Here is a 15,793-nt window from a genome sequence, read left to right on the forward strand (position 1 = left end):
TCACATCTAGTATAGGTATTCTTAGCCTGTGTTGGCCCTTTTAAGCCCTTTCTTCCAGACCTAGAAGAGGATAGCTACTTAATATGATGATAGATCCTTTATTCTTGACTTTAACCTGTCTATTGTCTATTGGCTTTGACATATTTGACACATTGGTATGGTTTATGTAGGTATTCTGGCAGAGCTAAGGGGCATTTCATCCCTTTCAGGCCTACAGGCCTAGAGCTAGAGGGACTCCATCTTGATGAAGCTGAGAGGCTTTTCAGGGTAAAGGCAAAGTTTATAGTTAAAGCTGTTTTTCACTTGGTGAGAACAGGTCTGGGCCAGCCCTTATCGGTAGGCTGTATTATTCTCTGTGTCGAAGACACCACAAAAGGCTGGCCAGCTGGGTGTGTGTCCTTGATGCGAAGTGGTGCAGAGATCTGGTGGGCAGCAGGCTGATGACTGGAACTTTCCATGAGGAAACAGCATTCTATATCAGTGAAGTGCAGAGGCGGAGTCAGTCAGTCGAGTCGTGTGGAGGTGGCGGAACCAAGCAGTCGAGTGGAGTTGGCAGAGCAGAGAGGGTTCAAGCTAGAGAGAGAGCTGACTTGAATTGAAGGAGCAGAGAGTGTTGGTAGAGTTGGAGGAGTGGAATTGCAAGAGGAGAAGAGACAGGACATGCTTGGAACAGAGAGAAGACAAACAGACAGTCAGTGAGCTGGAACTGAAGGAAGCAGTCAGAAGCAGTTACTTATCAGGAGGAGGTGTGAATAGCTGGAGTCTGAAGTAATGCCTTTTAGAAGAGACGGAGGAGAGATCGTGGACTAACCTGTGGGAGCAGAGGGAGTTAATTGGACATTGGCGCAGAGACAGAGTGAACAAGCTAGTGGAATGAAAAGCATTAGAGCGGCAGGAACCATTAGAGTGAATCTGGAAGGTGGAGACAGTTCGTGGGGAAGAGGAGTCCAGTGCAAAGTGATCAGCGCAGAGGTGTATCCAAGAGTGCAGGAGAGAGAGAGAGTCTGAGATGAGCCAAGGCACAGACGAGAGAGGAACCCAGATGACAGCTAGAACAAGACTTCACACTAATCAGGTGAACTCGACCCTTAATCTTGTTCTTATTCCCTAAGCTATTGTATTGCTAACCTTTTCTCTTTCAGCGGTGTGTTCTATCTATAGTCTTTGTCAGTTACAGATCTGTGTACTTTAATATTGTTCTAATAAAACCCCCAGTTTGTAGCAGACTGGCATGTGTCTTATATTCTTGTTCAATCCAGGTAAATGTATCTCCTAGGTGGTTACTATTTTTTATGAATGGATGAGTAACCCCAATCAGGTAAGTGGTGATCACATAAATAGGGAGCGAGTGGACCTATGATGCCAAGAATAAGAGGTACATTATATTAATTGGCTAACTCCTAATATTGTAGTAGCAAGCCCTTAGTGAATAGGGAGAGAGACTTCCCAACATATAACTGAAGGTGTTCATAGGAATGTGGTCGTCGTTGATATGCGGCGTTAGTGAGAACGCTGGGTTGGATCACCAGCGTGTATACCCACAGGATTGTGGCTTGCGTAAGTGAGAGCGTCAGGTGGGAGACTGGCGTGTAGGTTTGCCGGATTGCGAACCGTTTGGAAAAGAGAGCATTGGGTTCTGCAGGCCCATGTGTAGACGCACCGGATTGTGTGTCATATCTGCCCTAGGGTAGACCGGACTGGGTCGGGGTGGCCGCGAGACCAACTGATGTGAATATAAGTGTGGTGTAGGGTATGGATATCCCTAGTAATCAGTGAGTATTCTTAGTATCCCTATAGATTTAGTGGTGTTTTTAATAATATGAGCTTGTATATTGCGAGTTCCCCATCCTCAGGTAGGTACCCAGGTGCCTGGATAGATGGTCCTGAGGAGGGATATGATTACGTTCTGGCTGGGTTGGAGGGGCCCCTAGGGGCTGATCCCATCTAATCAGAAAATCCAGCCATGACACCTACCCAGCAGGGATTTGGTACATCATATTCTCTAGCCGAGGCTATGTTAGGGGTGTGCAAGGTACACTATCCACATTACTTATATGCCTACATATGTTCACTGTTATAGCACAATGGTGGAGTTGTTCATCCTTTTCACTGTTCTCATAACACTAATTATGCCAGCGCACGTACTTTATATAAGAATCACAGTGCTTCAATAAATATTGTTGTTGTATTAGGTTTATTTCGACAACTAATGTCATAACGTCTATAAAAGACATTTTAGAAATGAAATACAGGTTGGACATGTGATACAGCAACATGATAAAAAGTGATACACCCATGCAGTCCATAAAAATACACTCTTTCACCCCCTATGCGAGGTGCAGTTGCCGAAATCTACTAGTTAAATTTAATATACAATTCATCAATAAAAACATAAGCAATAACACAGTAAAAGAAATGAGAAGAAAGCAGCATGGCAATCCATCATAATTGAAGCCTTGTTATGGGCTCAGTTAACAACCCCCAACAGACCTAATAATAAAGGTTTACACCCTCCTTGGGATGACTATGGGGAGAGTCGAGATATAAAGTGCACATGCATAAAATATAGTTTTGAAGCATAACTGATCAACCTTAAAACCCTGCAGCAATTTTATCTCAGCTTCCCTCAGTAGGGTGCTGAGCCACTCCTGACAAGGCTCTTCTTCTAATTAGCCATGCTAAGAAACGTAGCCACGCAGCACATGAAAAGAGGTCTAGAATCAGACCTAAGAACGCGCAGGGCAGCTCGATGGTCCCATGTGCCCAGTTGTTGGCAGATTTGTTTTAGCCACTTGGACCTCGGTATGCTATTTGCCGCGCAAGCAAACATAACATGTGCAACACTTTCCATTGGGGCCCTGTAACATGGACAATCAGTTGGTGTCTGTTTGGGTGCCATTTTGCAGTTATCTCAAACACCAAACCTGAAGTGAATGTACAGCATTCTGTCCCCCGGGACCTGAATTATATCTAAAAAGGGCTCTAGGCATCTTGTCTACTTATGTAGATAAAACTCTGCAGTTAGTCTGCCCACATTGGGTTTGCAGGTTTCCTAGTGATCCATCAATTCTCAGTCCAAGCGTTTGAGCTCATCTTTGCTCGGTGGTTCCTGGCTAGCCCAGTGTGCTTGGAGCCCCAGGGCTGACATCATTTTCCTGATTTTTGAAATCCATCCGATTTTGGGGCCAGTGTCTATCCGTGTGAATTCGGTGAGGGCTTCAGCGTAATTACAAAGCTCGGGTTGCGCCTGATGCGGGCCCAAAAGAGCAGTGGGCACAGTCTAACTGCATCGCCGATTGACCGCCTACCCATGTCGAACATTAGAGAGGTGAGGTGTACAATTTGGGGCAACATCACCAGGCCCCTGATGAACTTGTGCTCGGATCTGCAGAGATCATCCACCTTGTCGAATCCCCATAGCTCAGCTCCATAAAGAGCTGAGCTGACTACTTTGGCATCGTAAACCAAGAGAGCTGGTTCAACCGGCCTGTTATGTGAAGAGCGGTGTTCTTTCCCGAGTGCACCAGCCCCTCAATAAATAAATATTGAAACACCTTGCTTAGTATTTCTTGTGTACAGATTGAAATCCATGTGTCAGTAGCTTATGGTATAGGTTAGGGACTGCATTATAATTCTTGTATGTTGTTGTAGGCAATGAATTGCTTGACAACAACTGCTGAGAGGTAAGATAGCAATCAAAGCTGTGTAGAACCAGGGTCTCATATTTACAGCTGTGGCAACGCTATGCATTTTTTTATTTACATACCGCTTCTCCTCAGCCCATGGGAAAAGTGCCTATTTCTACTTCAAGAGGCTGATATAAGGGCTCAAAGTTTGAGCGAGCAATCATCAGTTATCTATTTCACACCTCATATGGGGTAAAGTACTTTGTCAGTGAGGATCAAGGGGGGCCTATGTAGAGATTGAAGGTGATAGACACAAGGTGTATGCCTGTGGTAATCTGTTTTTTGGAAATCTTGGAGTTCTCATCTCTATGAGGTGCGGGCTGTAGTTGAGGTAGCTTATGAACCATACTGGGTTTGAGAATAGCATGGTGTGGATCACTACATGGTTGTCAATTATTATGCAGTCTTCATAGAAGCCAAACAAGATTGGGAGGCAAGGTGCATTATGTGACTGAAGACAAGGGAGTCATGGGCTGCATTAAAGGTAGCAGTTTCTATGATGCATCCAGTTCTGAAGCCTGATGACTTGTCCTGTCTATCTGTAGGAAGGGGAGGCTCTAGTTGGCGCAGTGTAGCACTAGCGACAAGCAGGGACTCTCTCTTCCTCCTCAGGGCTGAGGGTTACCTTCCAGACAACCTCTGCTTACCCTCTAGGTAGTGTGGCTTAAGCAGTCTTAGGCTAATCTTTGGGGCACATAGGGTTAAACATTTGCAATATCACACCGTCACAACCAACCCACCACACAATGACACCAAACTGTATTCGTAAAAATATATATATCTTTATATAAATTTCAAGCAGGCTTGTAAATACAGTTGTCAAACTTTCAATAGCGGTTCCAGGTTACTTAAGTTCAGGTTGCCACAGTTCTCGTTTAGCAATAAGCAATCTTTCGGGCCTTCTGCCCAGGTTCGACAAGGTTCAGTGTCTCGTAGCGCCTCAATGCGCTCTCTGCGTGGGCCCCGAGGGCCAGGAGCTGTGCGAGCCTCGGTTTCAGAGGCGGCTCGCGTTGAGAGCAGATAGCGCGGTGCGAGCTCGAGTTACAGGTTGCTCGCACCGTGAGGATACAACACAGTACCTTTCAAATTCTTGTGGAGCGGGCGGTTTCCAGGGGAGCTGTCCCACGTCGCGTTGCTTTTCCGGGGTCGCTGTTCGCTGCGGCTCTCAGCCGGGCAGGTCACGGGTCATCCGGGGCGGCCGTGCTCTGTGGCGGCAGGGTCCTTTCCTCGTCGTTCGCTCCGACCCTGGAGGTGGCGGATGTGTAGTGGCGGCAAGTGGCAGTACGGTCCCCAAGTGCAGGACGTACCCAGCCAAAGTACCGGTTGCAGCTGTGCGCTCACAGCTGAGCTGTCGGGCAGGATACCGACCAGAGGGGGGTTATCACAGGGCGGCTGTCCGTCTTCGCAGGTGGATTGACGGCTCGAAGCGCAGTCAATTCGGGAGCTTGGACCGGACGGGTCCTCCTTCACTTTGCTCTCGGGCTCCCGGTGCAGTTGCGGTCACGGTGCTCGGGCCAGCGGCGGCTGGACCTCACGTTGCTCTCGCTGTTGCTTTGGGCCCCGGTCACGGTGCTCAGGGGGGTGTCGATGCCTTGGTTACGGGGAGCGTGGCAGGCTTGCCCGGCGCTCCCAGACCCCTCTGTCAGTACTGCAGCGATAAGCAGCACACACAGTCGCTTTCTTCAGGATGTAGCGCCCACTGGTCCTGGGGCGCTGGTCAGGGGGCAAGTTCAACAGCAAGCCCTTGGAGATCTCTCAGCAGAGTTTGGCACAAAGTTTCACAAAGCAAAAGTCTTCTTGTAGTCTTTCCTTTTCCTCTCCTTCTGCAGCAAGGCACCAGACACAGGCAAGAGACAGCCCTCTTCCTTGTCCTTCCCGGTCCTTCTCGTCGGGTAGAGTTCCTTCTGTAGCCCAAACAGGATCTAATTTACAAGGAGCAAGGCTCCTTCTTTTATACTGCATTTCTTTTGTTCTCGCAGGCCAGGGGGGCCTTTGCATAGCCACTTTCAGTCCTTGAGTACTCTGGAGGGTGTACTCCGGCTTCTGCTTTCAGTGTGAGGGGCAGGCGCATCAGACGCCCCACAGGAGGTGGAGCCAGCATTGTGCGGACAGGGGCAGCCAGAGTACCTTGTTGATGGGGCTTCGCCTCTCCTGGGCCGGGTGTCGGCTGAGTCATCAGTCGCTCCCCAGGAGGGTGGAGCCAGCATTGTGGTGGCAGAGCACAGCAAGATCCAGAGTCAAGAGCCACTCCTACCTCCCACTAAGGTGTAATCTGCGCATTCACCACCTGTCATCCCCCAACCCTGTCACTCACACGTCCCAGACAGTCAGATACACATACCAGCAGAGGCGGGCTGAAATGGTTAGGCGAGCAAATGCTAAGTTTCTAAAAGTAGCATTTGCAAACACAGGATGTTAAAATAAACTTTACTAAAAGAAATATTTCATCATCCTGAGTTCAGGCATACTAAACACGACTCTCTACCATGCTCCCTGAGCCTGCTGGGATTATAGGGTGTAATAATTCCAGCAGCTCAGTCTGGCCTAACGGGAGCAGGTAGCCTTCAACAGTGAAGTACGAATTTTAGTTGTAAGTCACTACTAGGACATGCCACACACATCAGGGCTTGTCCTACCTTACACCTACAATGCACCCTGCCCGCAGGCCTACCATAGGGGTGACTAATATGCAGTCAAGGGAAGGTTCAGGGGCTGGAAAGTGGTTGCACTTGCCCAGCCGGCATGACAGTACGAGACTGCACGCGGGTTCTGCGGTGGCAGTTCCCAGACACATCTTACGGCTGCTTCTGTGGGTGGCGCAACCAGCGCTGCAGGCCCACTAGCAGTATTGGCATCTACAAGCCCTGGCACTCCTAGTGCACTTTACTAGGGACTAACAGTAAATCCAATGAACCAATCATGGATACCAATCACATGTACAATTTACAGTAGGGAGAGCATATGCACTTTAGCACTGGTCAGCAGTGGTAAAGTGCCCAGAGTCATTAAACCAAACAAAATAGGTCAGAGAGAGAGAATTGGAGGAAGGCAAAAAGTTTAGGGATGACCCTGCCAAGAGGCCCAGGTCCAACACAACCCCCTTCCAGCCAAAACGCAGGGTAGACCAATCACCACTGTGATGGGCTTCCCTGCTTGGGGCGATAGAACATGGACCTGGCCCGCAACAGCAGGGGCACATTCCAGTTCTACGCCAATCAGAACCTATTTTAAATCCTCTGTACATACTCTCAGGGTCCACCCAGCTACTCCATGGGGCACCCTTCTCTTCCTCTGTGGACACCACATGTGCAGCCTCTAACCTTAACTTGCTCACAGGTGTGTCCCAACAGACAGTCATCAAATCACAGTGGCCACTGACAGTAGTCAGGGCTGAGACCCAGGCCTCATGCCTCTCAGGGCTCCCAAACATCTGTGGCCTCAGAGAGCGGGGGGCAGTAGCCCCAGGTGCTTGGCACCCTTTGTCCACTCTCCCTCCTGTCAGGTCAGGTATGTCATCCTGGCACTGACCCACCAGCTCCAGGCCTGTACCTGGCAGCTGAACCAAAAACTGGGGTGGGCTCTCCCACACCCGGTCCTCCTCCTTGGGGCTCTGTACCCTCCCACCTGGAGTGGTACCCCCTTTCAGAATCGTCAGGGCACCTGTGGCAGGTGACCTGCACAATCCGCCCACCAGTTCAGGGGTGCTATCCTGCAACAGGGGCACCAGGTCAGGGGGGACACCCTGCACCTGGCCCTTAAACCTAGGGTCTAGACCCTCTAGTTGAACCGAGGTCAGAGGCGAGGACTTCCTCCCTCTGCACCCCCTTCCAGAGTACTGCCCACTCCCAATTGGAGTGGTACCCCTAGAAGCGACATGGGCCAGGACACTGATTACAGTGGTCCTGCCCTCCAGATCAGACAACACCTGAACCTGGCTCTCCAACTCAGGGACCCAACCCTGCAGTTGAACACATGCCTGGCGCACCAGGACTTCCCGGGGAGCACGCATGCCCCCCTGAGGGTGGCACATAGCTCATGTGCCGTGCGACAGTCTGCCTGGCGCAGATCTCCCAACCCCTGTCCATCTGACAGTGCGGGAAGATCCCCCAGGACAGAAGTGGTGTCCCCATGGTCATTCACTGGGGACGCAGCCCTGCTGGCTGGCCCCTGACCCACTGGTTCTTCCACTGGGGACTCCTTCCCCCTCTCGCCCCTCCTTCTGGACTTCTGCACTCTCCCAACTGGAGTGGTACTGCCAGACACCAGAACTACTGGAGCTCTGTTTACAGAGCCTCCACGTTCTCTAGACACTGGGGGCTCCCCCTCAGCGGGTGACTCATCCGGACAGCCTAGGCTCCCCACCTGGTGTTCCCTTAAAGAACCACCCAGGCTCTGAGACTGAGGTTCGGCACTACCGGGACAAAACCCATTCTCACTCCTTCCTCTCAAGGACAGGACGTGAGGCCCTACACCCCTCTCACTACTACAGGGCCTAGCTGGGCTACTCTGCGCCACTTCCACCACTCTGGGCTGGAAGATACCTGAGCCACTCCCCACAGGATCACACCCCAATGCCTCTCCAGACCCACTGGAATCCACCACAAGGTCTGCCTCCAATGTGAGCTCCCTGGGGTCAGAGAACTCACTCTCAAACAGGTGTTGGCATAGCTCTGGAAAACTGGGACTTAAAGTATGCTCTCCCACAATTGGTTTACACAGCCCCCTAGCAGGGTTAACCAAACTATCCTTCACCTCACCATCCAGCGCCTCACACACATACTGCACACCCTCCTTCTGAGACTGGCCAGACAGTAGCGGACTGTCTCTGTCACACAACCCACACTCTTCTGGGCGGTCCTTACACTCACCCACCAGGACCTCAACCATGGGGGAATCCCTCCCACCACTAGGACCATGAACTCCTACGCCAGTCACCCTATTCTCTTCAGGGTCGCTGCGCACTACTGGAGCTACCTCATGCCCTTGAACCTCCTGGTGTAAGTTAACCCCCTCCAAGTCAGGTGCCATATCTCTAGGTGCGCGCACTATGCTGTCAGCACTAGATACCTGAATGTTGCTGCCACCATCTGAGCTGGACTCCACCTCCAACTCAGCAAAGCTCAATCTCTGAGCTACACATATTTCTTGTTGCTGGGCTGAAGCCCTCCTGGCCTCAAGCCCCTCGAGCTCCATGTCAAGTTTCCTCATTCTTAAGTCATGCGCACGCTCCATTTTTTATTTTTTCCAGGGCTAACTTCCTAGATTCTAGCTCCAGTTGGCAATTCAGCTCCGCCAACTTCATTTCATGATCTCGGGTTGCCTGTCTGTCCGCCAGCTCCTCTGGCGACAGACCTCGGCTAGAAACACTGCTACTCAATGGGGAGGTTGCACCCCTCCACTCTGGAGTCAGGGGTCCCTCCAGCTGCTGTTCTGCATCCTCAAATCCAATATCTTTTCCAGGGGCATTCCTTGCCTTGAACCAGGCCCTCAGCGCCTTTTGGAACTGCTCCCTTCTGGAGAGTCCGGTCATGGAAATGTTCAAATTTTTGCAGAAGCTCTTGAGCTGTTTCCCGGTAAAGTTTTCTAGTTTCTTCCAATCACAGTCAATAGAAGAAATGGATGGTGCCTTTTCCATTTTCACTGACACAGGCATGACTTCAAAAAACACATGGAGATCTCTTCTCGCAAATCATAAATCAAAAAAAAAAAGTCTGTGGCTAAGTAACTGGACTGAAATCACTGTGCAATGGTCAGAAGTTAAGGTATAAACACTGCAAATGTAAATTCGAAAATCCTCACCGCTGCGTCCAATGTAGGAAGGGGGAGGCTCTAGTTGGCGCAGTGTAGCACTAGCGACAAGCAGGGACTCTATCTTCCTCGTCAGGGCTGAGGGTTACCTTCCAGACAACCTCTGCTTACCCTCTAGGTAGTGTGGCTTAAGCAGTCTTAGGCTAATCTTTGGGGCACATAGGGTTAAACATTTGCAATATCACACCGTCACAACCACCCCACCACACAATGACACCAAACTGTATTCGTAAAAATATATATATCTTTATATAAATTTCAAGCAGGCTTGTAAATACAGTTGTCAAACTTTCAATAGTGGTTCCAGGTTACTTAAATTCAGGTTGCCACAGTTCTCGTTTAGCAATAAGCAATCTTTCGGGCCTTCTGCCCAGGTTCGACAAGGTTCAGTGTCTCGTAGCGCCTCAATGCGCTCTCTGCGTGGGCCCCGAGGGCCAGGAGCTGTGCGAGCCTCGGTTTCAGAGGCGGCTCGCGTTGAGAGCAGATAGCGCGGTGCGAGCTCGAGTTGCAGGTCGCTCGCACCGTGAGGATACAACACAGTACCTTTCAAATTCTTGTGGAGCGGGCGGTTTCCAGGGGAGCTGTCCCACGTCGCGTTGCTTTTCCGGGGTCGCTGTTCGCTGCGGCTCTCAGCCGGGCAGGTCCTGGGTCATCCGGGGCGGCCGTGCTCTGTGGCGGCAGGGTCCTTTCCTCATCGTTCGCTCCGACCCTGGAGGTGGCGGCTGTGTAGTGGCGGCAAGTAGCAGTACGGTCCCCAAGTGCAGGACGTACCCAGCCAAAGTACCGGTTGCAGCTGTGCGCTCACAGCTGAGCTGTCGGGCAGGATACCGACCAGAGGGGGGTTATCACAGGGCGGCTGTCCGTCTTCGCAGGTGGATTGACGGCTCGAAGCGCAGTCAATTCGGGAGCTTGGACCGGACGGGTCCTCCTTCACTTTGCTCTCGGGCTCCCGGTGCAGTTGCGGTCACGGTGCTCGGGCCAGCGGCGGCTGGACCTCACGTTGCTCTCGCTGTTGCTTTGGGCCCCGGTCACGGTGCTCAGGGGGGTGTCGATGCCTTGGTTACGGGGAGCGTGGCAGGCTTGCCCGGCGCTCCCAGACCCCTCTGTCAGTACTGCAGCGATAAGCAGCACACACAGTCGCTTTCTTCAGGATGTAGCGCCCACTGGTCCTGGGGCGCTGGTCAGGGGGCAAGTTCAACAGCAAGCCCTTGGAGATCTCTCAGCAGAGTTTGGCACAAAGTTTCACAAAGCAAAAGTCTTCTTGTAGTCTTTCCTTTTCCTCTCCTTCTGCAGCAAGGCACTAGACACAGGCAAGAGACAGCCCTCTTCCTTGTCCTTCCCGGTCCTTCTCGTCGGGTAGAGTTCCTTCTGTAGCCCAAACAGGATCTAATTTACAAGGAGCAAGGCTCCTTCTTTTATACTGCATTTCTTTTGTTCTCGCAGGCCAGGGGGGCCTTTGCATAGCCACTTTCAGTCCTTGAGTACTCTGGAGGGTGTACTCCGGCTTCTGCTTTCAGTGTGAGGGGCAGGCGCATCAGACGCCCCACAGGAGGTGGAGCCAGCATTGTGCGGACAGGGGCAGCCAGAGTACCTTGTTGATGGGGCTTCGCCTCTCCTGGGCCGGGTGTCGGCTGAGTCATCAGTCGCTCCCCAGGAGGGTGGAGCCAGCATTGTGGTGGCAGAGCACAGCAAGATCCAGAGTCAAGAGCCACTCCTACCTCCCACTAAGGTGTAATCTGCGCATTCACCACCTGTCATCCCCCAACCCTGTCACTCACACGTCCCAGACAGTCAGATACACATACCAGCAGAGGCGGGCTGAAATGGTTAGGCGAGCAAATGCTAAGTTTCTAAAAGTAGCATTTGCAAACACAGGATGTTAAAATAAACTTTACTAAAAGAAATATTTCATCATCCTGAGTTCAGGCATACTAAACACGACTCTCTACCATGCTCCCTGAGCCTGCTGGGATTATAGGGTGTAATAATTCCAGCAGCTCAGTCTGGCCTAACGGGAGCAGGTAGCCTTCAACAGTGAAGTACGAATTTTAGTTGTAAGTCACTACTAGGACATGCCACACACATCAGGGCTTGTCCTACCTTACACCTACAATGCACCCTGCCCGCAGGCCTACCATAGGGGTGACTAATATGCAGTCAAGGGAAGGTTCAGGGGCTGGCAAGTGGTTGCACTTGCCCAGCCGGCATGACAGTACGAGACTGCACGCGGGTTCTGCGGTGGCAGTTCCCCTACACATCTTACGGCTGCTTCTGTGGGTGGCGCAACCAGCGCTGCAGGCCCACTAGCAGTATTGGCATCTACAAGCCCTGGCACTCCTAGTGCACTTTACTAGGGACTAACAGTAAATCCTATGAACCAATCATGGATACCAATCACATGTACAATTTACAGTAGGGAGAGCATATGCACTTTAGCACTGGCCAGCAGTGGTAAAGTGCCCAGAGTCATTAAACCAAACAAAATAGGTCAGAGAGAGTATTGGAGGAAGGCAAAAAGTTTAGGGATGACCTTGCCAAGAGGCCCAGGTCCAACACTATCATTGTTGATTTGATCCTGAAATTGACTGGTCACTGTATGCTCAATAAAGGGTTCCCAGTAAAAGTTGGGTGATCGTGATTAGGAGGGTGGATCATCTGGTTTTGGGTCTGAAGGAGAGATGGTTAACAGTGACGGTTTACACCATTTTGATGGCATCTAGGAGGATTCTCTGTTTGAGGGTGACGTTTTTAATGCTAAGGAGGGGTGAAAGGGTACTTTAACCCCTTCAATGCTGATGACAGAGCGGTTCCGTCATCAGCATCGGTTGCGCTGTGCTGATGACGGAACAGCTCGGTCATCAGCACAGCCCCTGGGGGAGCGCTGGTGCTCCCCCCCTGGGGAAGTGATTTTGCTCACACAAACAGGGATGGCAGCATAAGAGTTTCCGCTGCCACCCCGAGCCCCCCCACGCTTCCCCATGACGTCAGCACGCACAGCGCTTGCTGACATCATCAGGAAGCACTGGACGTGCTGGAAACCATTTGTTTACAGCGCGTCTAGGAGCAGGAGGTGAGTTTGGGCCTCCAGTGGGGTGGTGGGGCATTTCTTTGTGCCTTGAGGCCAATGCAGAACAACAATTGATGGACAGAATGCAGAACAATGTCATACATTCACCCCAGTACAGAGATCTGGGCCTAAATCCATCGTTTTTTTGTACTCCACACCACCCCAGTTCAGACATGGCCATATTCAAATCAACTTTGACCCTGTGCCTCATGGGAACAGTCCAGCCCGAACTGCCAAGCCATGTCTTTCCTGGACCGAATCAAGCATCCTAGGACCGGTTTCTGGCTATCAGCCGTCTTCAGCCCGGATAGCTTGACTCCAGTGGTGTGGAGAGCATGAGACTCACGTCTGAGCATACCCATCCCACTCGGGGTGACAAATGCAAAAACAACATCTGATGGACAGAATGCAGAACAATGTCATACATTCACCCCAGTACAGAGATTGGGGCCAAAATCCATCATTTTTTTGCACTCCACACCACCCCAGTTCAGACATGGCCATATGCATATCAGCCTTGACCCTTTGCCTCATGGGAACAGTCCAGCCCGAACTGCCAAGCCATGTCTTTCCTGGTCCGGATTCAAGCATTCACTTTGTTCGCCATAAGTTGGCAGGGTATGCTCAGACGTGAGTCCCTTGCTCACTATGCCACTGGATTCAAGCAAGCCTGGCTGAAGACGGCTGTAATGCCAGAAACCGGTCCTAGAAAGATTGCCAGAAACCGGTCCTAGAAAGCTTGGTTCCGGTCCAGGGAAGGCATGGCTTGGCAGTTCGGGCTGGACTGTTCCCATGAGGAACAGGGTCAAACTGATTTGCATATGGCCATGTCTGAACTGGGGTGGCAGAGTGGCTAAAGAACGGTGATGGATTAAACTCAGATCTGTTGACTTGGTGTGAGCGTTTGATTGGCCCAGATGCTCCTTCCATCACCACCCCCTTTTGTACCGCTTTGTTCGCCATAAGTTGGCAGGGTATGCTCAGACGTGAGTCCCTTGCTCACTTTGCCACTGGATTCAAGCAAGCTTAGCTGAAGACAGCTGTAATGCAAGAAACCAGTCCTTGGAAGCTTGTTTCCGGTCCAGGGAGGGCATGGCTTGGTAGTTCGGGCTGGACTGTTCCCATGAGGCAGAGGGTCAGACTGATTTGCATATGGCCATGTCTGAACTGGGGTGGCAGAGTGGGCTAAAGAACGGTGATGGATTAAACCCAGATCTGTTGCCTGGGTGAGAGTGTTTGATTCGTTCAGATGCTCCGTCCATCACCACATCCTTTTGTACCGCTTTGAGGCCAATGCAGGGCATTCATGGTGCACAATCGTGCACTGCGTCGCAATCCTGCACCAGGAATGCCCCCACTAGACACCAGGGATGTTTTATTTGGGCAAGGGTCACTTCCTGGGGGCCAGTAATTGTTTCAGACTTTTCTGCCCCCTCCCCCGAGGGCATATCAGCTGTTTTTTGGCCGATTCTGTTCCCAGGTGGGGGAGAAAAGCCGACTGGAACCAGGGTTTTTTTAAAATAAAAATTGAAAGCGACCCCTTGGGCAAGGGTCGCTTCCTTGGGCCCAAAATTTGAAATAAGTTGATTTTGCAATGGTCACTTCCAGGGGGCCCAATTTTTTTAAAATGATATTCTCCCCCCCCCCGACAGCCTGATTTGTTGGCGTTTCAGGGGAGGCAGAAAAGCCCACTAGAGCCAGGGAATTGTTTTTTTTTTATATTGAAAGTGACCAGTCGCTTCCAGGGGCCATTTTTTTAAAGTATATTCTGCCCCCCCCCCCCCCGCCCACCCCCCCTTGGGGACAGATTACCTATAATTTTGGCATTTCTGGCACGGGGTGGGGGGGGGGCAGAAAAGCCCACTGGTGCCAGGGATGTAAAAATAAATAAATTGGTTTGTGCTTCCAGGGGAAATATATTTGTTTATGTGTATTCAGCCCATTTATTTGGCCTTTCTGCCCTCATTTGTGTAGTGACATAGCCTGTGACAAAGCCTGTTATAATGTGCATTGTTTTTATTTCTTGTGAATTGTAATGTTTTATTTCCCCTTTTTTTGTTCTAGATCAAGGCTTTTGCTCTTTAAAATGTTGCAGGTTGCTGTTTCATTACTGGTGGTTCTGCTGTTTGTGTAGTTGTATGTGTTTGGTAAGAGAACTTTTTTGTACAATTTCAATGTAAATGTGATTTTTGCAAAGTGTGTCATAATACCAGTAGGTTTGGTTTCTGTTTTTTGAGTGTCTAAAAAATGTTTTGCATTTGTGCTTGATGTGTTTTTGTTTTCTGTAGTTTAATTGTTTTTTTTCTTCTTTCTAGTGGGATATCGTTGACTATTTGCTGTGTCTTTGGCGAGTAGGTGCCGGTAAGTGTAGCTGTCCCTTGTAAGTGAATTATATAGTTTTGGGTATAAATTGTAAAAAAAATTGTAAATTGATACTTGTATAGCGCACTACTCACCCGCAAGGGTCTCAGGGCGCTTGTACGAATACCACTGTGGAACCCATCCTGGCTTTCCCTGCGAGGCGTCCACTCCTGGGCACCCCCATGGTGGAGGCCAGGCATCCTTAGGGTTGTGGGGGCCGTTGTGGAAATTAAGCAAGCTATTGCCCAGAGTTGCAGAGTGGGACTCCATGATTGGAATAGGCACCGAGGCGAGAATTATCAGGTCCGTGGAATTTTTTACCCCAAGACCCACCGAGGTGGGGAATTGAACCCTGGTCCCGGGCTAGACCTCTGCATAAGGGTCTGCCGCTCTAGATCTTTGTAATAAAGGAACACATTTTTTTACTTACTTTGCACAGTGTTGGTTGTTGACTTGTATGTGCAGTCTCCTTTCTTAGTAAGGATAATAGATAGCTGCCGGATTACAGCTCAGCAAGTTGTTGGAATGCTTTTTGATTCTTCCCCTGACCATGGTCCAGAGACTGACTCTGATTCTGAAGCAGAGGTGGGAGGGGAAGATTCAGGCAGTGAATTTTCTCTCCAAATGGCATCATCTGATTATGAAGATACTCTTAGTGCAGATGAAGCTACTCTTGGTGCGGATGAAGTGCCGCTGTTAGAGGAGGACATTGATGTGCCGACTGTGCGGCAAGAGGCATCTGGGCTGCAGCCTGGGGCTGCATGACTTCCCGTTGGTATAATGAGACAATGGGTATCTGGGCTGCAGCCTGGAGCTGCATGACTTCCCGCTGGTATAGAGAGACAAGAAGCAGCTGGGCGATAGCCTGGGG

Source organism: Lissotriton vulgaris, chromosome 2_1 (genome assembly GCF_964263255.1).
Source record: "Lissotriton vulgaris chromosome 2_1, aLisVul1.2, whole genome shotgun sequence".
In the NCBI taxonomy this organism is placed as follows: domain Eukaryota; kingdom Metazoa; phylum Chordata; class Amphibia; order Caudata; family Salamandridae; genus Lissotriton; species Lissotriton vulgaris.